This window comes from Bubalus kerabau, chromosome 2 (genome assembly GCF_029407905.1).
Source record: "Bubalus kerabau isolate K-KA32 ecotype Philippines breed swamp buffalo chromosome 2, PCC_UOA_SB_1v2, whole genome shotgun sequence".
NCBI lineage: Eukaryota > Metazoa > Chordata > Mammalia > Artiodactyla > Bovidae > Bubalus > Bubalus kerabau.
Genome location: NC_073625.1, coordinates 135,399,231 through 135,425,479, shown reverse-complemented (window position 1 = coordinate 135,425,479; position 26,249 = coordinate 135,399,231). Strand labels below are relative to the sequence as shown.

General features: G+C 35.3%; 1 long non-coding RNA gene across 1 annotated transcript in view; it reads left to right on the top strand.

The window, feature by feature from the left end:
* Positions 1–11,607: 11,607 nt before the first annotated feature.
* The window catches only part of LOC129644914 (uncharacterized), a 33,217-nt gene continuing 18,575 nt past the window's right edge, over positions 11,608–26,249 (top strand). The window contains exon 1 of the long non-coding RNA XR_008711048.1: positions 11,608–11,673. This is a non-coding gene — a long non-coding RNA (uncharacterized LOC129644914). The remainder of the gene's footprint in view (positions 11,674–26,249) is intronic.

The window sequence follows — 26,249 nt, the reverse complement described above, 5'->3', positions numbered from 1 at the left end:
CACATGGATCAAACATGTGTCTCCTGCATTGCAGGCAGATTCTTTACCATCTACGTGACCAGGGAAGCTCAAAGCTCCCCAGTTTTGTATTTTCACCAACTCTTTAAGTTTTATAAATGCAATTTGTTTTATTGGGCAGGCCAGAATTCTATTTGTTGCTTCTGAGTTGGGCATTTGATAGGAGCAATTATTTTTTATTCCCATTATTCTGATCAACAATTGAAATATTTACTTATTAAAGAAATCATTTGATCTATTCACACTGTATTTGATAAGAATAACTTTTTGTTCATTTTAACCTATAATTTTTAAATAAAAATAAAGACCCTGCTCAAAGTGGTTTATTTATAAGAAGTTTAATTTTCACTGTATTCAACTTTTCTAAAGTTCAACAAATTATTATTTTGCAGTTTTAAATTTTTCTTTATAACAGTTTTCTTTTATTAGCCCAGTATATTTTCTACTTCAACTATGATTTGATGTATTAATTTGCATTGATCTGAAAGACTAGAAAATAGCATAGTTTCATTCAAAGTGTATAGAAAATGAATATATTTTCTTTAAAATGTAAATTAAATGCAAGAAAGTGAAAACTTCAAAGAATTTTTACGTTTTCAAAACAGTTCTTTACAAAAAATATTTACAATGTCTAAACTCAAAGTATAAATCATATTTAATATGTTATAATTTCAAGTCAAAACAATTTTAACATTTGAATTTTAGAATTTAATAGCAAAATTGAGGGCTTCCCTGTGGCTCAGCTGGTAAAGAATCCATCTGCAATGAGCGAGATCTGGGTTCGATCCCTGAGTTGGGAAGATCTCCCAGAGATCTTAATCGTAAAGATCTTAACCCTTTATAGGGGGTTAATCTTGTAAAAAACTTTTATAAAAATGAGACTACTAGCAATTCTATTTTCCAAGATAAAAAAATCAGTATCTCCATATGCATATGCAAAATTAGAACAGCGTACCTTGTCTAATATTGTAAAATGTTTTTCACCCACTACGTGCACCTGTTGCAAATGTCATGGTGACGTGTCAGTAATTTCAGAAACATGATTTGGAGCAAGGAGAGAGGCTGAAAAAATATTTTCAGGATATTTGTTACTTGTTGGAAGCTGATTCTTCATCGTCTAGTGCATTCAAGCTCTCTGAGAGGAAGGATGGATTTATCTTTCCTTTTACCTGAGTGCCTCCACCACTCACTTCTTCCTGGTACTCCAAAGCAGTGTCTGTTCCCTGTGTCTGCAGCACAGAACTCACTCATGCGATTCAGGTTCAAAAGCTTTTTGTTTTGAGGATATGGGGAAGAGATGTAGAGGAGCTCTTCCCTAGAGTCTGAGCAGAGTTGGTTACAAGAGTAGCATTGAATGTTGGTGCATTTCTGTTGCTGTCCATTGCAGTCTTAGGTTTCCCTAAAGTGTGGGCTCAAAACAGAGCCTGTCGTCTGGATCTCAGTGCAGTAATGGAGAATAAAGAGAAGAGAATATTCACAAAATTATTTTGACTCCATATGCTTGTCACAGGTAGCATGGAATAATTGCTCTGTCCTTTTCAATGGAAACTGCCTTTAATGGAACAGCAGGACTGTTCCCACCTGTCCATCTTCTCTCACTGGATTGTATTTTTTTTTTTTTAATACATGTACATTTGCTTTGTATATGTGGATGAAGAAATCACATTCAACAATCAGTGTTTGTTTTTTCAGATAATTAACACTGTAGTTTGGAAAAAAATATTTTATAGTATATTTTATTAGCCCAACAGAACTACTTTCATGTCTGTGCTCAAAAATGTTTATTAATAAGGCAATTTGTTTTACTTAGGGGTAAAAACAAAGAATTTAATGATGTTTATCTCTTTCAAAAGGTTCACTGGCCTTTAAGTAAAAGTTGAACAACTTAACTATTTTAGAGAACTTTAAAAGGAGAAAGCTTAAAAATAAAAAAAAAAAAAGTAAATATTTAAGATGTATTCACATATCAGCAACCCAAAAAGAAAGATTAAAGCCAGTTAATTATTCTCCCAGGTGCTTTACACAGTGAATTTGTTGGTTAGGTTCAAAAACCTGGCTGGAGCTCATTTCTTTCAAGTCTTTCTCTCCTTTCTAGAACTTCAGACTCCTAATTAAACAGTTTCTACTTTGGGTAATATTTACAAACGAGTCAGTGCTTAAGAGAATTCACTGATCCTAATTGGGATTCAGATCTCCAAGAGATCTGTCATTTCCACATTCTTAAAAACTGCCGAATCACTGGGGCTCAATCACCAGTACATATAATTATTTTAAATTTCTAATAATGTTTCTAATTTGAAAAAATTAAGAATTACTCAGAATCCAAATGTGTTCAGAACATCAGTCTTCACATTACCAGGCTCCAGCTGACACACTGAGAACAGGAATTGAGCCAGTGATGGGACATGAATTAATATTTCTGTCTCGCTACTAGACAGAGACCAGGCTGAGTCAGTCCTCCCAGACAAAGCAGAGGCAGGGTAGAACCATTTGTTCTGCTGCTCCAGAGGCTGGCAGACTGATCCTAATTTGGGCCAGATCTTCATGGGATACCTTGTGGTCCCCAACGTTCAAGGCAAGACTCTTTATTAAGAGATTGGAGGAATTATTTCATGGTATTGTGCCCACCATTGACTTGAGCTGTCACAAAACTAAAAGTCTGTGACCTATTACTGCTATAGCAATAGTCTGCAATAAACCCACTGGATTTCCTCCAAATGTCTATTTGCAAGCTAAGGAGGAACTAAAGAGGCAACCGGTATACCTGACGTATGTTTTAGAAGTAGTGTGAAAGTGAAGGGTAGCAGAATATGTCATCCCAGGACATACTACATTGACATAAGGATTATACCGAGCTGAAAGTAATTGAGAAGAAGCAGATACAAGAAAAGCTCTCTGACCTCCCTCTATTTGCCTAAAAGCAGTGCATGCATTTGTAAAGGTTTCTGCACTCCCCTCTCTACCAGAAGGGACAGAAGTTAATCACTGAAGACAACCCGGACTCTTAACAGCCCAGAGACAGCTCCAGAGTAATCTACCTAACAGGCTTTGCTAAAACTAGTTCTCACCTACCATTGGTTTCCCAGTCTATTTCTTCCTGCAGTTTGCCACCTCAAGATCCTTTGTCTTTTGACTTTTCTTAAAATTTCTTCTTTTGTTAAGGTACTGTATAAGCCCAGGCTCTAACAACCTTTTGAGTCACTCATCACTAAATGCTCCCATGTGTCTGCAATATGCACATGTTAATAAACTGTTTCTCTTATTTATCTGTCTTTTGTCAGTCTAACCTGACATTTACCTGGAGAACCTAAGGTGGTAGAGGAAATTTTTCCCCCTCTTACAAAAAGATCATTAGCGAAGACCTGGTTCAAGTTCTTGACTCGGCCACTTTGCCATCACATCACTGTCAGTCACTCAGCCACTATGAGCCTCAGATTCCTCATCTGTAAGATGGGAACAAGAGTTATTGACCTCCCTGGCAGGATTATTGTGAAAGATGAGATCATGCACATAAGAATACTTTATAAACTTTGAATGATAAGGACACAACATCTAAGTTGTGTCCAAAAAAGGCTAAGCTTTTTTGTTTCCTCTCTGCAAGTTCCTTAAACGTAGGAGTCATGGCTTATTCAATGTAAAGTAGATTTTTTTGTTATAAGTAAATTTATCTTTGGCAATTTTAGTGTTTTGTTTCTCTCTTTCTTTTTGTTTTCTCTCTTTCTGGGAACTCTTTAGACTTACCTTTGTGCTGGCTCTTCCCATCTCTCAAAATATGCCTTGGAGAAATATACAACTGCAACCTCTGGCATCTTGATCATAACACAGGCAGACTCAGGCTTGAGATGTGCTGGAAGTTCAGTGCACAGGTCACAGAGGAAGAAAGGCTGGGCTGAATGAACCTTTTTTAAGCAAAGTAACATAGCTATAGATGCTGGACCAGGACTGGAATGAATATCCAGTGATTAAAAAAGAGCAAATTAGCCTTCCTTCAAATTAATATGCATTGAAGAAGGTTACAGGTAATTGAATATCAAAGCCTGGTGTGGCAGTGACAACACCTTCAGATGATCCATCAGCCTGAAGTGGGAGGTTTGCTTTAGGAACCAGGTCATAAGGAATCCTAAATTTTTCATAGGCCAGAGTTTAATTTTCAGTGTACAAAGTTAATTGAAACATATTTTACTTTATGTTTAACCTAATGTTTTGTACAATTGTTTCTTGTCAACATGTTCTTGAGTTTCTAAATTAAAAAACTTGCTAGTATTTTATATGTCTTTAAATATTCATGGTTGCCTTGATTAGTGTATTTCATAAATTAATATCCCTTCACCATTTTTTGTTTTATTGAAAAATATCTTATCGTTTCTTCTTTTTTTCTCACATTAATTCTTATGCATTGTTTTATAAGAGGCATATGGTTTGATTTTGCTTTTACCCACTGTGAAAAATTCTGTCTTTTATGGGGGTGGCTCAGCCTACTCGCAATTATTATTATATCTGATATTTTGGTCTTAATTGTCTCATCTTTTCAAATGCTATATACTTATATCTTTCTTTATTATTTTCTTTTTATAAACAGGTTGTGTTTCATTTGTTTTACTTTCCTCTGTAACTTCAGCTGAAACCTCCGTTTTATAATTCTGAAGGAAGGAATACCTTTGTGTACTACAAATTTTCATATTTCTATAGTAATCAAACTCAAAGATTAAATGATACATTTTAAAATATTCCATAATGAAAATGAGGAATTGATTTCATTTTAGTTCCTTCTTACTCTCTCTCATTGCTTTGCCATGATTGCCTTGCCTCACTTTTTAGTATATGTTCCTATAAATAGAACTCAGATGATGGGTAGGATGTTATTCTTATATTACCTTTTATTTTAAGAAATCCCTTTATATTTACTTCTTTTGTTAGTCTCTAAGTTGTGTCCAGCTCTTTGCAACCCCATGGACTATAGTCCGCCACGCTCCTCTGTCCCTGGGATCTCCCAGGCAAGAATACTGGAGTGGATTGCCATTTCCTTCTCCAGGGTATCTTCCCAACCCAGGGATCAAACCTGTGTCTCCTGCCTTGGCAGAAGGATTCTTTACACCTGAGCCCCCAGAAGCTTCCCAATATACTTACTTTATTACCCTGTATTAAACTATAGTTAGTTTAGCTCTATGTTTGACATGTTCGAGTGCTCATCACTGTATTTTTTAAACAGACCCATAATCTTGAACTCTTACATTGATTATTTTTCAGTAAGCTGGGATACACTTTCAAGGTTTTCTTTCAAGAAGTGCTGATAAGGGATCTATCTCCTGAGTCTTTCTATAGCTGAAAGTATCTCTATGCTATGAAGGGAAACTTAACTGCATATGAAATTCCTTGCCAAACAATGTTCTTTTCTTCCTCAAATGTGAGTACATATAATTTTATTTTCTTCTACATTTATTTTACTGAGGAGAAATTTGCAGTTTTCTTTCCTTTTTATGATAAGCAGTTTTTTAAGTGTGTTTTTCTTTTTTCTGTTCATTTATTCTACAGATATTTATTGAGCAACTCGTACATGCCAGGTTCTTTTCTTGTCCCTGGAAACATGCTGCAGAATAAAGTCGACAAACATTCCTATTCTTTTGGGACTACATGATTTTTTCTCTTAAATGCTTGCCTGATTTAAAATTTTAATAATGTATTTAATTTTCATCCTTGAATGTGTTCTGTTTGACCTATCTTTTCAATTATCTTTGGACTAAAGCTAAGGTAGCTTTCTAAAAACAGCAAAAACAAATGTATTTTCAAATTCTGGACTGTTCTTTCTACTTATGCCTCAATTATTCAGATTTCCTCTCTGGGAGAACCTAGGATTTTTGGTTGAATCTTTATTCTCCATTTTTAATATCATCTTTCCTCTAAAATATTTTATAAACTCACGTGCTTTTGGTATTCTAAGAATACTACAAATTAACTACTTCACATGACTTATTAGATTTCTGAATGTCAACTTTACCATTCAATGTTTCAATTTCAGGCTTTATTTGTGCGGCCTGTAGGTTTAGTTTTACTGAAATTTTCATTTTGAGCCATCTTTTTATCTCTTCATATTTCCTTTTTTCTTCTACTGATTCACCAGTGATTTTTGTCCTTTTAAATGTTATTGAGCTGAAATATATATACAGAAAAGTATGTGGATCAAAAATACGTCCTGGTGAATTTTTACATCCTTATGCACACCTGTGAAACCAGCTCCAAGTCCAAGATTCAGAACACCACCAACCTTCAGATCAACATCAGTACCCTTCATGCTCTTTTCTAGTCACTATTCCCATCAAAAGTCACCCTATAACCTTTTAATTTGATATTTTTTTGCTTCCTTATAATTTATTCTTCTTTTTAGTAGATGTTATATTTTCTTGTATCACAGGGAAGATGCAAAATATTACTCTAAAATTTTCTCAAATTTGCAGTCTTGAAATTAATGTAGACTGATGAGGTTCTTGAAATAATAGTACTCTGGGACTTGCACTTTCACAAAATGACTAGAATTCCCACATATATTAAGGTTTGATTAACAGTGCCCTAGAAAATGTTTGAGAAACATTGGTGCCTGGCCTTATCCTCTTAAGTTTTTTTAGAGTGAAACCATATATTAGTGTTTTTATTACTACCATAACAAATTACCACACACATCATGACTTACAGAAACACTGATTTGTTATTTCATCGCTCTGTATGTCAGAAGTCCAGTGGGCCCAGCTGGTTCCCCTGCTCCACGTCTGCAAGGCCCTGTGAAGTTGTGGGCAGGGCTGCCTTCTTTGTGGAGGCCCTGGGGAGATCTCTTCTGGACTGATTCATGTTGGCAGAACTCATTTGCATGCAGCTGTGGAACTGAGAACACTGTTTCTCTGCTGGCTGTGGCTGGGTATCCTGGTCACTTTTCAGGGGCCTCCGGCATGCCTTTGTTCTTGGCCTCTGTCCTCACAGTCAGCAACGATGGGTTGAGTCCCTCTGGTGCTTAAGTTCTTTCTGATCTCCATTTCTACCTCATCTGCCCTGACTTCTTCTGTGCAGTATACCTCTGATTCTGCCTTCCTTAGCTGCTTTTCAGAGCCCATGTAATGACATGGGAATACCTGGATTCTCCAGGATAATCTATTTTTAAAATTAGTTGATCAGTAACTAGCCTTAATTTCACCTAAAAAAAATAGTTTTGCAACCATGCTGATATTAGTGTTTGATCAGATAACTAGGTTATGGGAATGGTGTGTGTGTGTGTGTGTGTGTGTGTGTGTGTGTGTGTGTATGCATGCACATGTGTTTGGGGTGCATCTTTAGAATTCTACCTACCTCAAGCCATCTTTAGGGGCTTCTAATGTGTAAACAGGGTTGAGTATCACTAGTGCAGATCTTGGATTTCTGATCTATGAAGACAGTAGTAGATGGTTTCCCACTTTTCTTTCAGGAATGTTGGAGTGCTTTGTTTTATAAAGTTAAAAAAGGAAGAATACACACACATACAGACTCACACACACATATATATACACACATTAATCTTTTTCTCAATTGACATTGGTTTTATCTTAAAAGGAATGTCTTCAGGGGTTGTTTGTAGATGTTTGCACTTGGACATCATCACAGACTATCCATGTATGGGTGTAAGCCTAGCGGGAATTGGGGAGAGGCAATCGTCAGGCTAATGTAATACCAAATTAAGCCAGAAATCTCCACTCCTTATTGAAGCTGAGATTTTACTACTTTAATTTTGATTTTCCATTTTTCAACCAAGAAAATCAAGACTTGCAGAGATTAAAGGCTTTTGCAAAGGCACATATATATCATGAAAGGAGTCATCTGACCTGCTAAAAAAATGAACCTTTAACATTTACCTTCTGGGGAAATGAGCTATATTTTGTGCAATCTACTTTTATTTCCTTTGAATCTCTAATACATCATTTTAACTTGAGAGGGGAAAATAAGCAATTCAGTCTAAAATATGCATCTCTGACAGAGCTTGTTAAATTTCTGTCTGAACAGAGGTGTTTGAAGGTGGTGAAGCCCTGTATGCACTTTGCAGAGTAGCTTTTAGCAAAAAAGGAAGAGGTTAGGTTTGAATCCAGCACAAAAGTTCAGGGTATTGAGATGTGAGATTTCATAACCCAGGTTCAGGACTAAGCCATTCTATTAATAACTCTCTGGATCTTAGAGACAATATTTTAAGAAAATTGTGAGTATTTTTGCTTTTAAAGATCTTTTTAGAAAAATAAAGCCATTTTTTATGGTCCCCTTCTCCATTGGTAAGCCTTGTTTAAGTCATTGTTTTCTCTGTTTTTGCTGAACTATGAATTGGCATATTTAAACAGTGCTAATTCTTAATCATCAGAGGTAACAGGGAAAGGGGAAAATCTAGACCTTTCAAATCCCTTGATAATAATTTTAGCTACACACAGAAAAAAAATATACTGTGCCTATCATTCCTGGCTCTTTAGATCCAGCCTATTCACACACCCAGCTTGCTTAGCACTCACGAGTGCTAGCTCATGACTTTGGAATAACTCACATACTATTTCTGATTCTTTTATTTCTGGTTTATTTACTTCACTCTTTTCTCTACGGCCCTGAAGTTTGATTTCCCAATTTACTATTGTATTTAAACCTTTGATCTCCTAAAGTTAAATGATCTTTCTGATCCTCTCTCTTGTCACCTTGGACCTTGGCACTATGGCAGTTTTTACTTATTAATTTCTAATGCATTAGTATCTATCTCTTATTTTCTGGGTGAGGACTTCAGACTCCACTTCTGACTGCAGTAGGTAATCTCAGATCAGTGACTTGGCCAGTTGTAGTCAGTGTTTGAAAAGTAAAAGTGAAGAGCTATTTGGTCATTCCTGACCAATCACAAGAATTGATAAAAGGGATCTGAAGTTGATCACTTTATTCTTATTTACACCTTAATTATCCACTTGGTTTAGAAAGCAATGGTATGGATAATAGCTATGTTGCCCTCTATATTCAATCTTGTAATTATACAGATATATCCTAGGCCAGCATTAGTACTAATGCTAAAGTCACAGTTTTTGAACTAAAAAGAGAAGACTTTAGTGATTCAGTGACCTGGTCTAGTATTTGGTTCATGGGATGCCCACCCCCCTAGGGAGCTACCACAGAAGGTTAGGGTAGGAGTAAGACAGATGGTAAATGAGAGGTAACATTTCCCATGGGATAAGGAACCCTCACCCCATTCCAGTAGGAGCATCTCAGCTACCTCGTTTGCACATGTAAATTCCAAGAAAGGTTTTTGTTTGAACAAAGACTATCATTAACTAAAAATATTGACAGCTATGGACCTAGTTCAATCTATCATTCTCCACTTGAGGAAACAGGGGCCAATGAAGTGAAGTAGCTAAGATCATAAGAAAGCCAAAGTCTCTCAGCTCTCAACCAGGATGCTTCCCACTGGTCCACAAACAATTTTATCAAATAGTTTCCACAAGCCATTAAATGATGGCAGTCAAAAAATCCTGATGCTTCTCTGGGTAAAGTGATAAATAATAATATATGGAGTTCGTGTTTACAAATTGTGGATAAATTTTCTAATTTTATGTTTATATAAGAAGCCCAGAGTATTTTTGTTAATTCTCAGAAATTAATGAGTATTTCACTGTTTCTCATTCCATAAAAAATTTAGGTGCAAGTTGAAGAGAATACCTAGATAAATGAGATGTGTTTCCAGACTCGAAGTAGTTCTTTGTTTAATGATAGAATCTGTTTTGAGTGGAAAAAAAAAATCACAGAGCCCAAGAAACATAAAGATTGTAGGCAGTGTAATATAATTTGTTTGAGTACAGTTTAATTAATTTTAAATAATTTGAAGAATAAATATTGTAGCATGAACAAATGAATAATGTTAATATGTAATATTTCCATTTAGTTGATGACAATTTTTGTAATCGTCTACAGTAGCTTAGACATGAAATTATAGAAATGGAATTATAAATATATTAGGTGGTAAATGCCATGATTATATACATTTCCATTACTAGAAACTATGTCATATTTTCTTTTTTCAATTTTTTCTGAATTTCCTTAAAATATTTGCAAAAAATAGTGTTTGATTGCTGCTAAATTGCATCCCATACTTCCTAATATATGAAGCTAAATCAATAGTTAATTTACATAATTAATTCCTAAGTGCAGTGGATTCACTTGGTGAAAATCCTGTATATATTCATGTATAAGTATTGTATCATACTAATTCATTTACTAATTTGATAAATAATTTACTCAGATTTTTCTGCTTTCTGTGTTAGGAACTAAATTCTTTCCTCTTGAGGAGCTCACAGCCTGGTTGCAGGTTCTTCTAGCTTACATTTTCTTCTTTAAATGAAAATAATGAATTATGCACGGGAAAAAAGATGATGTCAAGAAATTATAAATATATAAATACATAATGAAAGGAAACGCTCTCATTATAAAGCAAACATCATGCCAGAATAAAATACACCATGGATGTTCTTGAATTAGAAGAGAAAATATGCTCTTTTGCTGTGCAAACAGATGGGGATAAAGAGCCATTTGATATATTTAAAGAGCCATTAAAAAAGTAACTATTATATAAAATGAAATCTTGTGTTGGATAGATTTATCAGCCACCAAGCTAAGGTAGGAGCAACAGAATCTGTAACTCAAAATGAAATCAACATATTTGCTTCTCAGTGAAGGTGGCGAAGGGAGCCTCACTGACTCATTTGCAAACTTATACATAGTAATGTCTGTTTTCATATTTGCTCTTTCTTACCTCCCTAATGTGGCATCATCTAGATTGCCTCCAGGTAATCATGCACAGGAGACCACTTTGGGGGAAGTTATCAGCCCTCCAGTGAAGGGAATCAAACTGATCAAGGGAAAGGAAGTGATGCATTGAATTGTTTCATAATGACATTCATTTCTCAGTGACCTTCCACCGTGCAATCTGATTTTTTTAAAAAGTCAGCACAGTGTGCAACTCTCTCAGTGAGTGTAGGGAGAAAAAATAAATGAGGTGTTAGCAAGGAAGCTTTCAACATGTCTCCTGGCCAGAGATTTAGGTCATGAGAGTTGAAATAATTTTGAGCCTTGGTGCTCTGCACTGCTATTAAACACCAGTTAGTCTGTAGATGTGTCCTCAGCTGGCAGATGAAAAGGTCTAGAGTTCAGATTGTTTCAAGAAGTCATAATGAAGCCACAAGATCCATGTTCTTTATGAGAGAAATGTCAGCTCTGGAAAGTCTCTTAAACTGTAAAGGACACTTCATTACATAGAAGAACTGACTTAATATACTTTGCAAATGACTTCATAACATTCAATTTTGAGAATCATTTCCATTCTTTTATTCACAGTACATAGGGAAATTAGCTGAAATATTTATCTTTGCTTCTCTCTAAGTTTTATAGCACTAGTCAAAAACTAATTAGACTCTGGCAATTAAATCCTGCATGCATGCTTCTCTTTCTTCTCAAGGAATTTTACTTGTTATGCAACTTCCTATATTGCAGAGAGTGGCCTATTTAACTTGAAGGATTTTAGTTTAGTTGTTCTTTTTTTTAATGTCAAGCTTATTCACTTTTTTTTTCTTAAGTATCTGACAGGTACTTAGGAAAAGAGGAAATGGAAGAGGCCAATCATCAACACAAGTAAGCATCTAATAAAACATCATCCACAGAAATGCAAGTAAGATTTCTCATCGTGTCAGGTCACTGAGTAGGTAGGAGCTCTCTCCAAAATCAGTGGCACACCTTCCTTCTAGCTGACAAGGCAAGAACATGCCTGCTGTGGGGCAAGATCATGTATAATATTAACCTGTAAATTCAGATCAAGTAGGGGTCCCTTCTCACCTGACAAAGAATTTTAAAGTGTGTCTGCATGACTTGCTTCCACTGCATTTGTTCCATTTAGGATTGCACCATCTGGTTGTTGGTTCTTTTGCATGATAGAGGGGTCTTGGGCTATTCCCAAAGGAGGGAACCTTCCTGTATTAGAAAGTCTCAGCAGTGTGTGAGTTAGTTTCACTCTGCTCTTAGCCTAGGAGAAAAATTCTTCCTTTCCTTTGATGTTTCTTTTTTTCCCCCCTCTGGGGGTAGGGCAGGAATTCCCTATAGCCATCTGTGTGGCAAGATCATCAGGGTGAAGATTAAGGTGTGAATAAAATCATCTATACCATTTTTCTAGAATCAACATATATGTGTTAATATATTTGTTTTTTCTTTCTGACTTACTTCACTCTGTATGACCTTCTCTCAGTCCATCCTAGATGATCCTATTTTCAAAGCAGAAATAGAGACACAGACATAAGAGAACAAATATATGGATACCAAGGGGAAAAGATAGGGAGTGGGAGGTATTCAGAGATTGATATTGACACATATACACTATTGTTATTATATGTAAGATAGATAACTAATGAGAACATATTGTATAGCACAGGGAACTCTTCTTAATGCACTATGATGACCTGAATGAAAGGGAAGTCTAAAAGGGAGGAGATACATGTATATGTATAGCTGATTAAACTTTCTGTACAGTAGAAACTAAAACATTGTAAAACAACTATACTCAATAAAAATTCATTTAAAAATAAATAAAAAGAGACAGGAGCAAAAGAGATTAATATGTGAGTCTACCATAAATTTCCAAAGAGCCTTTTTATTTATTTATTTATTTATTTAGTCTGGGCTTTTTACTAAAGGTCAAATATTTTTCCCTATGGCTTTCCTGTGATTTGGTCCACCTCACCAGAGCTGGGGGTTCCACAGAATGGTTTGTGGTGATAGTCACAGGAAGGTATTTTGAAGTAGTGGATCTTCTGTTCAAATTTCCTTTTGGAATCTGAGAGTAGGAAGATACTTGCTAAATATTGGAGACCCGGAATCCCAAAGAGCTCCAACTTTTTCAGCAATTTCAACAATATTAACTTTCCTCAAAATAGATGGAAACAATGAAAAAAAAAAAAAAACACATTACCATAAGCCACACCAGGTACATGCCTGATTACTCGTAGAGTCAGTCTGTATCAGTGAGCTAAGACTGTGCATGCATACTCAATCACTTTCGTTACGTCTGACTCTTTGTGCCTCTATGGACTGTAGCCTTCAAGGCACCTCTGTCCATGGGATTCTCCAGACAAGAATACTGGAGTGGGTTGCCATGCCTTTCTCCAAGGGATCTTCCTGACCCAAGGATCAAATTAGCATCTCTTGCATCTCCTGCCTTGCAGGCAGATTCTTTACCCACTGAGCCACCTTGGGCAGTTAGACTACTGGGTTGTAAATACAGAGATATGTAGAAATTACATCTAAGGTTTGTAATGAAACATGTTAAGAAAGACAGAGAAGACACTGGCCCTGTTCTCCTTTTTAATTTTTTTTTAATTTTTATATAATTTAAAGAATACTTTCCATTTACAATTATTACAAAATATTTCCTATACTTCACGTAGTGCGGTGGCTTCCCAGGTGGTGCTAGTGGTAAAGAACCCACCCACCAGTGCAGGAGGCATAAGAGATGTGTGTTCGATCCCTAGTTTGGGAAGATACCCTAGAGGAGGACATGGCAACCCACTTCAGTGTTCTTGCCTGGAGAATCCCTTGGACAGAGGAGCCTAGTGGGCTATGTTCCATAGGGTCACACAGAGTCAGATGAAACTGAAAAGACTTAGCATGCATGCACCCCAGGTATACAATATTTCCTTGAGTCTATCTTGTGGTCCTGTTTTCTGTACACTTCCATCCTAGTCATAGATATAATTCAGTATGAGAAAAGAGCTTCAGAAGTCAGAGCTAGAACCATACTCATGTATAGACAATACAAATTTTTATTTTTTCATTTAATCACTAATCAAATATGTTGGTGTCTTCTCTTTCAAGTCACTGCTTGATCCTGTGAATAATGTAAAGATAAATCAGATATGGTTCACAGAGTTGCTTGTCTATAAACGGAATAAAATACTTACCTGAATAATAAGACTACCATAAGGGAAATACAGATTAAGGACTGTGGAAGGAAGGAATTTGAACTAAGCCTTGAAAGCTGGGTCAAAGAGAAAAGGGGCATTTTGTTAAAGACAATGTGTGTAGAGCCTATTTGTAAATGAATAGCATTAGAAGATGTCAGCAATTTTTGAAATTTAGGAAGATTTAATTTTTGGTAGGGAGATTCCAAGATGGCCACCAAGATTCCTGCTCCCTGGGTCCATGCTGTATATACTCCCCTTTCTAGAATGTGAAAGAAGCCTGATAATACAGGACTTGTCATTCTGTGATTAGGTTGCTAACATGGGAAAAGATGAAGGGATTTTTGTAGATATAATTAAGGTCCCTAATTACTTTACTTTGAGTTAATGTGCTGATTTTCATTTTTCACTTCCTCTTTCTTCTATTTTGACAAAGTTCAATTCTCATTCTCACCCGTTCTTAGTCTTAGTCTGATAAACTACCCAGAAGTGAAAATACTCGGAGGTACCAAACAAAAAACAAAACAAATGCTTGAAATAGTGGGGTCTGCCAGTAATTCTGTCATGGTCAGTAGTGGTAGGGTTCCCCATCTTTTCCCGTCTTATTCATATTTGGGTTAAGGCAAAGGTTGGCATTAGAAACAGGATTTTGACCTGAGTCAAGGTCACAGGATTTCATAAATTGGCTGGTAGAATTAATGATGCTTCATTTTGTTCAGTAAACTAGCTTCTTCTGTCTCCTAAATTTTGTCCAATACTGCATCTCTATGAGAATTGGTCCTAATGGTAAGAAGTACTGAAGGTTGTGGTATCTCTTTTTCATCCAGCCAATAAATTTATGCCAGTGCTCAATATCTTCCTTTAACTTAGAATTAGAGTAATTAAAATTTGTAAAAAGTATGCTGGTAAATACCAGTCTCTTCAGAGTGCCTTATCTGCACTTTTGCCATTTTCAAACTTGAGAGCTTAGTAAGCATTTTCATGGGTCTCTGTTTCTTTCTGCATTTTTGGGGTGCGTCCTACAAGATTTCAAATAAAAAGAAAATAAAGCTTTGTTTCCAACAGATTATTAAATATTTGAGAAAAAGGAACTCCTGTGGGAGGCAACTTGGTATTTTGTACTTCACTGAAAACTTAAAAACTTGTTCAGACTCATAGAAGAGTATTACCATCTACTTCAGCCAAAATTTTTTGATTATTGAATACTTTAATATTTAATGTTTAATCTTTTGTGGTCACAGGGAAAACTATATATCTAAATAGACAGGTAGTTGTTGCAACTACATATAATGAGATGATCAATAAAAGACTTTCAAGCATAAAGCTGCATTAGGATAAAATACTGAGGGAGAAAAATGGAGATATGAGTTTAAGGACAAAAGTGAGTGATGTGAAAATTCTGACTGTTAAAGATCATGTTCAAGTGCATTTTAAATGGATTATTGTGGTTATCAAATTATTTTTATTTCATTGAATAGATATAAAGTAATATAATAATTATATAATAAACATTATTATGTTTATTAAAGGCATAAATATTTAGAATTACATTGTTATAATAATTTGAACTTGTAATAAAATTTTTTCAAGACCAACTTAAAAATAAATGAGAGGATATGTGGTTTTGTAGTGCTCTTCTAGAGGATCTGTGGACAGAAAGTTTCAAGTCTCAAGGTGAGACAGACAGTGTTGGAAAGGTAATTTAGTGCATTTTAGCCTGCTGGGGAAAAGCACAGAAATAGTATTCAGTAAGAAAGAGCAAATAAAAGACAGTTTGAGAAGAGTGACATTTTTTACTGAGGATGCCCTGATTGAGTCCCTCATAGTTGCCATACACTTTGTAAGGCTCTGGGATCCAAACTGTGCTTCAGGAGGGTCTAAGTGTTGTACAAATCAAACTTCATGATATAAGCAAATGTTTCACTATTGACTTGACTTGGAGAATCAATTTTAGAGTCATTTTGTTGACTATATGTTTGATTACCCCTATGGGTATGGTCCAACCCTTCTGAGCAACACTGAGGGCAATATTAGAGGCTAGCACCATCTCAGGCCAACTTAACCAGGGAAACAGTGGAGTTAGGGAGCACCTAATTACCCCCGTCCTGAATTTATGGACCCCCTAGCAGATAAGCATCACTGACTCAATGGACATGAGTTTGAGCAAGCTCCAGAAGATGGTGAAGGACAGGGAACCCTGGCATACTGCAGCCCATGGGGTCACAAAGAATAGAACACAACTGAGTGACTGAACAAAAAAGCAGATAAGTAAAAGAGGCCAAACATGGGGAGGGAAATGCTATGTAACTCTATTCCTACACTGACTTGACCACAACCAGTGGAAAAAGAAGAGATCAGCATTCCCCAGAGCTGAATGCTTATGTTAACCATTTTATATGGATGTCAAATTCTTATTCTTCATTATGTTATTTTTTGTGTGTGGTGCAAACCTCTCCTCTACTTTTCCCTAAACCTTTTATCGAGGAGTTGATTAGATCTAGTATCTTATTGCCTCTTATTACTTGCTGGGTTCATCTATTTGCATATTTTCTCATAATATCATAAAATTCTGATATTATAATGGATAAGGATCCCCATTGTCATTATCTTCAGAGGATAACAAGAGCTATTCATCTTCAGTTGGATTTTCTGCTTCAAGAGATAAAATCTATGTGCTTAACTTGTCCCACTTGTATGACAGCAAACTTTATGTGGTGTAAACTTCCTTATTCTGACTTGCTCTCCAAACGGTCTTGCTAACTTAACATGTAACCTAGAATTCACTCTTTTGCAAATTCTGTATTTGCTAAATGCCTTTCTCCTTTACCTAGTAATGAATTCACCTTTTGATAAAGGATACCTTCATCATTTTCCAATTCGTAAAATGAAGATGACTATGGTGGCTCAGTGGTAAAGAATCTACCTGCCAAAGCAGGAGATGTGGGTTTGATCCCTGGGTCAGGAAGATCCCCTGCAGAAGGAAATGGAAACCCACTCCAGTATTCTTGCCTGAGAAATCCCATAGACAGTGGAGCCTGGTGGGCTATAGTCCATGGGGTCACATAAGAGTGGGACACAACTTAAAACTAAACAACACCAGCTAAATAGTAGCAGTCAACCAATTTATTAGAATGTGATCTGCACATCCTACTACTTTTTTTTTTTGAATGAAAGGTAAAGATTTACTCTCTTAACAACTTTCAAATATACAGCATCATTAACCATAGTTACCATGCTATACATTACATCACCAGGGGTTCTTTATTTTATAACTGGAAGTTTGTACATTTTGACCACCTTCACCTATTTTGCCCTCACCTGAACCCCTTCTGCCTCTGGCAATCACCAATTTGTTTTCTCTTTATATGAATCTTTTTTTTTTTCAGATTCCACATAAAAGTGAAATCATTCGTATTTGTCTTTCTCTGTCTGACTTATTTTACTTGGTGTAATGCCCTGAAGTTTCATCCATAGTGTCCCAAATAGCAGGATTTCTTTCTTTTTTATAGATGAAAAATATTACATTTTACATATCATATTTTCTTCATTCACTTATTCTTTTTTTTTAATTTTATTTTATTTTTAAACTTTATATAACTGTATTAGTTTTGCCAAATATCAAAATGAATCCGCCACAGGTATACATGTGTTCCCCATTCACTTATTCTTCAATGGACACTTAAGTTGTATTCATGTCTTGCCTATTGTAAATAATGCTGCAGTGAACTTGGGGGTGCAGCTTATCTCTTCAGTATAGTTATTTCATTACCTTCAGAAATACCTAGAAGTGAGATTGCTGGATCACAATGATAGTTCTAATTTTAATTTTTTGAGGAAGCTTCATGCTGTTTTCCATAGTGGCTGCACCAATTTTATTCATCCCTACCAACAATGAACATGGATTCTCCTTTCTCCACATCCAAGCCAATACTTGTTATTTCTTGTCATTTTAATGATAGTCATTTTAACAGATGTAAGGTAAAATCTCATTTTTTTAATTTATTTTTTTATTGAAGGATAATTGTTTTACAGAATTTTGTTGTTTTCTGTCAAACCTCAACATGAATCAGCCATAGGTATACATATATCCCCAACCTTTTGAACCTCCTTCCCATCTCCCTCCCCATCCCACCCCCTCTAGGTTGACACAGAGTCCCTGTTTGAGTTTCCTGAGCCATAGAGCAAATTCCTGCTGGCTATCTATTTTACATATGGTAATATAAGTTTCTGTTACTCTTTCTATACATCTCACTCTCTCCTCCCCTCTCCCCATGTCCATAAGTCTATTCTCTATGTCTGTTTCTCCATTGCTACCCTGTAAATAAATACTTCAGTCCCATTTTAATAGATTCTGTATATGTGTGTTAGAATACGATATTTATCTTTCTCTTTCTGACCCACTTCAGTCTGTATAATGGGTTCTAGGTTCATCCACCTCGTCAGAACTGACTCAAATGCATTCCTTTTTATGGCTGAGTAATATTCCATTGTGTATATGTACCACAACTTCTTTATCCATTCCTCTGTCCATGGGCATCTAGGTTGCTTCCATGTTCTAGATATTTTAAACAATTCTGCAATGAACAATGGGATGCATATGTCTTCTTCAATTTTGATTTCCTCAAGGAATATGCCTAGGAGTGGAATAGCTGGGTCAGATGGTGGTTTTGTTCCTAGTTTTTCAAGGAGTCTTCATACCGTCTTTCATAGTGACTGTATCTATTTACATTCCCATCAACAGTGTAAGAGCATTCCCTTTTCTCCACACCTTCTCCAGCTTTTATTGTTTGTAGACTTTTTGATGATGGCCATTCTGATCAGTGTGAGGTGATATCTCATTGTAGTTTTGATTTGCATTTCTCTAACAATGAGTGATGCTGAGCATCTTTTCATGTGTTTGTTAGCCATCTGTATGTCTTCTTTGGAGAAATGTCTGTTTAGGTCTTTTTGCCACTTTTTGATTGGGTTGTTTGTTTTTCTGGCATTGAGTTGCATGAGCCGCTTGTATATTTTGGAAATTAATCCTTTGACAGTTGTTTCCTTTGGTATTATTTTCTCCCATTCTGAGGGTTGTCTTTTCACCTTACTTATAGTTTACTTTGCTGTGAAAAAGCTTTTAAGTTTAATCTGGTCCCACTTGTTTACTTTTGTTTTTATCTCTAGGAGGTGGGTCATAGAGGATCTTGCTTTGATTTATGTCATTGAGTGTTCTACCTATGTTTTCCTCTAAGAGCTTTATAGTTTCTGGTCTTACATTTAGGTTTTTAATACATTTTGAATTTATCTTTGTATATGGTGTTAGGAAGTTTTCTAATTTTGTCGTTTTACATGTAGCTGTCCAGTTTCCCCAGCAACATTTATTGAAGAGGCTGTCTTTGCCCCATTGTATATTCTTACCTCCTTTGTGAAAAATAAGGTACCCATAGGTGCATTGGTTTATTTCTGGGCTTTCTATCTTGTTCCATTGGTCTCTAGTTCTGTTTTTGTGCCAGTAACACACTGTCTTGATGACTGTAACTTTATAGTATAATCTGAAGTCAGGAAGGTTGATTCCTCTAGCTCCATTCTTCTTTCTCAAGACTGCTTTGGCTATTCAGGGTCTTTTGTGTTTCCGTATGAATTGTGAAACTTTTTGTTCTAGTTCTGTGAAAATATGCCATTAGTAATCTTAAAGGGATTGCATTGAATCTGTAGATTGCATTTGGCAGTATAGTCATTTTCACAATATGGATTCTTCCTACCCAGAACATGGAGTATCTCTCTATCTGTTTGTGTTATCTTTGATTTCTTTCATCAGTGTCTTCTAATTTTCTGTGTACAGTTCTTTTGTCTCCTTAGGTAAGTTTATACCTAGGTATTTAATTCTTTTTGTTGCAGTGGTGAATGGCATTGATTCCTTAATTTCTCTTTCTGATTTTTCATTGTTAGCATATAGAAATGCAAGTGATTTATGTGTATTGATTTTGTATCCTGCAACTTTGCTAAATTCACTGATTAGCTCTAGTAATTTTCTGATAGTATCTTTAGGGTTTTCTATGTACAGTATCATGTCATCTGCAAACAGTGAGAGCTTTACTTCTTTTCCAATCTGGATTCTTTTTACTTCTTTTTCTTCTCTGATTGCTGTAGCTAGGAGTTCCAGAACTATTTTGAATAATAAGGTGAAAGTGGACACCCTTGTCTTGTTCCTGATCTTAGGGGGAATGCTTTCAGTTTTTCACCATTGAGAATAATGTTTGCTGTAGGCTTATCATATATGGCCTTTACTATGTTGAGGTAAGTTCCTTCTATGCCCATTTTTTAAAGAGTTTTAATCATAAATGGGTGCTGAATTTTGTCAAAGACTTTTTTTCTGCATCTATTGAGATTACCATATGGTTTTTATCTTTCAATTTTTAATATGGTATATCACATTGATTGATTTGAGTGTATTGAAGAATCCTTGCATTCTTCAAATAAACCAAACTTGATCATGGTGTATGAGATTTTTGATGTGTTGCTGAATTCTGTTTGCTAAAATTTTGTTGAGGATTTTTGCATCTATGTCACCAGTGATATTGGCCAGTAGTTTTCTTTTTTTGTGTTGTCTCTCTGGTTTTGGTGTCAGGGTGATGGTGGCCTTGTAGAATGAGTTTGGAAGTGGTCCTTCCTCTGCAATTTTTTGAAAGAGTTTTAGAAAGATAGGCATTAGTTCTTCTCTAAATGCTTGATAGAATTCTCCTGTGCAGCCATCTGGTCCTGGGCTTTTGATTTTTGGGAGATTTTTGATCACAGCTTCAATTAAAGTACTTGCAATTGAATTTTTCATAATTTCTATTTCTTCCTGGTTAAGTCTTGGAAGATTGAATTTTTCTAAGAATCTGTCCATTTCTTCCAAATTATCTATTTTACTGCCATATAGGTGTTCATAATAGTCTTCTCAAAAAAACAGCTTTTAGTTTTATTAATCTTTACTATTGTTTCTTTCATTTCTTTTTATTTATTTCTGCTTGGATCTTTATGATTTCTTTCCTTCTACTAATTTTTGGGTTTTTTTTTTTTTTGTTGTTGTTGTTGTTGTTCTTTTTCCAGTTGCTTTAGGTATAAAATTAGGTTGTCTATTTGATGTTTTTCTTGTTTCTTGAGGTCAGATTCTATTGCTATAAACTTCCCGCTAAGGACTGCTTTTGCTGCATCCCGTAAGTTTTGAGTTGTATTTTCACTGTCATTTGTTTCTAGAAAATTTTTGATTTCCCTTTTGATTTCTTTAGTACCCTGTTGGTTATTTAGAAATGTGTTGTTTAATCTCTGTGTTTGTGTTTCTTATAGTTTTTTTCTTACAATTGATATCTAGTCTCATAGCATTGTGGTCAGAGAAGATGCTTAATATGATTTCAATTTTCTTAAATTTACTAAGGTTTGATTTGTGAACCAAGATGTGATCTATCCTGGAGAATGTTCCATGTGCACTTGAGAAGTAGGTGTATTCTTCTGCATTTGGATGAAATGTCCTGAAGGTATCAATGAGATGCATCTCATCTAATGTATCATTTAAAACTTGTGTTTCCTCATTAATTTTCTGTTTTGATGATCTGTCCATTGGTGTGAGTGGGGTCTTAAAGTCTCTTACTATTATTGTGTTACTGTCAATTTCTTCTTTTATGTCTGTTAGTGTTTGTCTTGTGTATTGAGGTGCTCCTATGTCGAGTGCATAAATATTTACAATCATTATGTCTTCCTCTTGGATTGATCCCTTGATCATTATGTAGTATCCTTCCTTATTTCTTGTAATCTTTATTTTGAGGTCTATTTTTATCTTATATGAGGATTGGTACTCCAGCTTTCTTTTGCTTCCCATTTGCATGGAATATATTTTTCCATCCTCTCACTTTCAGTCTATATGTGTCTTGAGGTCTGAAGTGGGTTTCTTGTAGACAGCATATATACGGGTCTTGTTTTTGTATCCGTTCAGCCAGGCTGTGTCTTTTGGTTGGAGCATTTAATCTATTTACATTTAAAGTAATTATTGATATATATGTTTCTATTACCATTTTCTTAATTGTTTGGGGTTGATTTTGTAGATCTTTTTTCTTCTCCTGTATTTCTTGACTATATAATTCCATTTAACATTTATTGTAAAGCTGATTTGGTGGTACTGAATTCACTTAAATTTTGCTTGTCTGAAAAGCTTTTTATTTCTCCATTAATTTTGAATGAGATCCTTGCTGGGTACAGTAATCTTGGTTATAGATCTTTCCCTTTCAGTGCTTTAAATATATCCCACCATTCTCTTCTGGCCTGCAGAGTTTCTGCTGAAAAATCAGCTGTTAAGCAAGTGGTTTCACTTGCATGTTACTTGTTGCTTTTCCCTTGCTGCTTTTAGTATTCTGTCTTTATGTTTAGTCTTTGTTAGTTTGATTAGTATGTGTCTTGGTGTGTTTCTCTTTGGGTTTATCCTGTATGGGACTCTTTGTGCCTCTTGGACTTGATTGATTATTTCCTTTTTCATCTTGGGGAAATTTTCAACTATAATCTCTTTAAAAATTTTTTCATACCCTTTCTTTTTCTATTCTTCTTCTGAAACTCCTATAATTTGATTGTTGGTGCATTTAATATGGTCTCAGAGTTCTCTGAGACTATCCTCAGTTCTTTTCATTCTTTTTAATTATTCTGCTCTTCAGAAGTTTATTTCCACCATTTTATCTTCCAGCTCACTGATCTGTTCTTCTCCTTCAGATAGTCTGCTACGGATTCCTTCTAGAATATTTTTAATTTCAATAATTGTGTTGTTTGTCTCTGCATGTTTATTCTTTAATTCTTCCAGGTCTTTGTTAATTGAATGTTGCATTTTCTCCATTTTGTTTTCAAGGGTTTTGATCATCTTTACTATCATTATTCTGAATTCTTTTTCAGGTGATTTGCCTATTTCCTCTTCATTTATTTGGACTTCTGTGTTTCTAGTTTGTTCTGTCACTTGTGTACTATTTCTCTGCCTTTCCATTTTTTTTTTTAAGTTATTTTGTTTGAGGTCTCCTTTTCCCCAGCTTTAAGATTGAATTCTTTCTTCCTTTTGGTTTCTGCCCTCCTAAGGTTGGTCCAGTGGTTTGTGTAAGCTTCGCAGAGGGTGAGATTTGTGCTGAGTTTTTGTTTGTTTGTTTTTCCTCTGATGGGCAAGGCTGAGTGTGGTGGTAATCCTGTCTGCTGATGATTGAGTTTGTATTTTTGTTTTGTTTATTGTTTAGATGAAGCAACCTGCACAGTGTGCTACTGGTGGCTGGGTGGTGCCAGGTCTTGATTCCAATGGCTTCCTTTGTGTGAGTTCTCAGTATATGATACCCCCTAGGGTTAGTTTTCTGGCAGTCTAGGGTCTTGGAGTCAGTGCTCCAACTCCAAAGGCTCATGGTTCAATCTTGCTTCACAGAGAGAGAGATGAGTCAGCAGTTCTCTCCAGTTATAAAGAAGGTCTAAGGCCACCCCTGGACTTCTCTGGTGGCTCAGATGGTAAAGACTCTGCCTGTCTGAAGCAAGGTCCTGGAGCGACACCTCACTGTGTACAGCTGATGGCAGTCAGGATATGGTGGCCACATCCTACCACTTTAAGAAGGGCTATACTTTTTGAGATCAAAGGAGGGATTTGGAAAGGCCTGTCAGTGGAGGCAAGTGGAAGTTGTGTTTTTCCATGAAAAGTGAAATAAATAAGTACACTTCCTTGGATGATTTTGAAAGATATGTTGCTATTCCCCATAGACCTGGAACAGAAGCATGCATCTAAGAGGTTGAAAAACAGCTGAGATCCTCCAAGGGGGAAGGGGGGATCCTATTTTAATATACAGTAGTATCCTTCTCCTCAGATGCTATTTATACTTTAATACTGCAAAATACTAAAGCATTACCGACTCTTTAAATGTGGATAAAGTATCTACTACTTATATAGATCAGGGTTGTTTTCTCCACTGGATGCTTTATCAGCTGACAGATTGGTTGGTAGCTGGCAAGCCCTAATTTGTCTCTTAATGTGAGGCTAAATCAAATATTGCTCTTTACCAATAGAAAGACTTCATCAAAGCTCTGTAACTTGGTCACATGCAGCTTAATAAGATGGAATTCTGTTATCATAATTGGTTTGTTTCTTCACAATTAGATATTCTTCCAGAAATTTTCAGTGTCATTTGTTGCTAATCTTTCTGTTTAAAGATCCATTGATTGTCTTGTTTGGGGCTGTATGCCTAGATATCCAGAAAACAAAATAAAAGAATGAGGTTATTACCACAGCTGAATCACCATTCATTGCTGCAACTATCATTTTCTGACACTGAGATCTGAAAAGGATCACCACACAGGATGTAACTATACCATATATGTGTGGGAACTTTAAAAGAGGTGTGCTTTTCTTCACACAAAGACAGTTTAAGATAGCAGTTTATTAAAGGAAAATGCAACTTTTGGCAGAGTGTGTTTTATATAGCCCCAGATTTATATAAACTTTATTTTCCCTGATGACACTAAGTAATGGATTGTATAGTGTATATTTTGATGCCTCTGTTAAGAAGATAGATTTGATTTATTCTCAGTTACTAGTTCCCTAAAGTCTAATAGCATAATCTTCACTAGAAAACTGGAAATGGTAGTTACACTTGGTAAATTTTTGTCTTATCAAAATCTTGTTTGCTCTCATAAAATAGACTTGTATTCCTGTTTCATATTTAATTTTGTACATATTGTGGACCAAAGTTTTGCATTTTAATTGCCTAGTTATAATAGTTGATTGACCAAATAAATTCCCTCCCCAAATCCATCCCACTAATTACCTACTTTGCTGTTTGTATAAAAGTGTACACATTCATGTTGCTGTAAGATTTATTCTTTACCCATCTGACATAAATGCATAGCAAATATAGTTGAATACAGATGACAATAAATGTTTCATTTTCTAAATTCTAAAATTTAATTTGTCATTTGAAGAAGAAACTTAAAAGTGGAAATGCTTGGAATGAATTTACTTACAGACTTAATTAGGAGAAAAAAGCCTAGGATTTAGAAAGAAATGCTGAATAATAAACCTTAAAAATTGATCAATAGCAATTTATTATTTAAGAAAAATTTTCTTCAAACTATAGAAGTTTTATGACTGGAAAAAATTGTCAAATTCCAATATAATGTGCTATATGATAACAATATACTCTAGAATGAAATTTTTTATTAATGCATGTAATGTTGAAAATTGCACCCATAATTCTTGGATGCACAAGTTGACCCTGGATTTATCAAATGCAAAGAAAATCTCACAGATAGTATGCAAAGAGAGACAATAGTTTTGGTACCCTGTTATTATTTTTTTTCATTTGGCCATAGAATTTTCTAGAGAGTCTTATCAGGATAGGAAAGGAAAGAAGACTTAAGAGTAATTGCTGTTTGCTTGAATTAATAGATGGCCCATGTGGCTCAGTGGTAAAGAATCCTCCTGCCAATACAGGAGACACAGGGTCAATTCCTGGGTCAGGAAGATCCCCTGGAGAAAGAAATGGCAACCTGCTCTAATATTCTTGCCTGGAAAATCCCATGGACAGAGGAGCCTGGCGGGCTGCAGACCATGGGGTCACAGAGACTCATACCTGTGTGCTAATTCTTTCAAAAAAAAAAAAATAATAATAATGAGCATATTGCTCTTAATTAAAGAAGACTCTTTCTTAAAGAAGATTCTCTCTTGTAAGATAAAAACCAACATTTTCCTATTGTGTTCTATGTATATATGTTAACTATGTATTTACCCCAAATTGCAAATTTTAAGGACACATGGGTAATATACAATAAAGTTAGAAGTAGGTACAATTTTATTCTACTTCTCTGTTATTTGAAAATTCAACAAGAAGCAAACATTACCTTTATAACCAGTAAAAATAAAGATAGTAACATGTCTGAAAAATAAAAATAGTAAATTCTGCATAGTGGAAAAATGGACCTCTAAGCAGAGACTAGCTGAACTTTCCTCTCTTCTGTGCTGAAATGAAATAATATGCCATTTGTTTTATTCTCTACAGATAGCAAATGGTCCATGGACAAAGAGCAAACACTCTTGTCACAGCTGTATTCATTTTAAACAGATCCAGAGAATATTTACTGTACAACACACATGGGCAGTGTTTTTTTTTAATTTTTTTTGAAAGATTAAGCTAAATACCACTGATTAACTATTGGTTTTATAGTGACTAGTAGCACTCTGTGGATAAGAACATTGTCTTTCAGAAATCTAAGTATGCTATTTTATATACTCTTTTTAGTTAG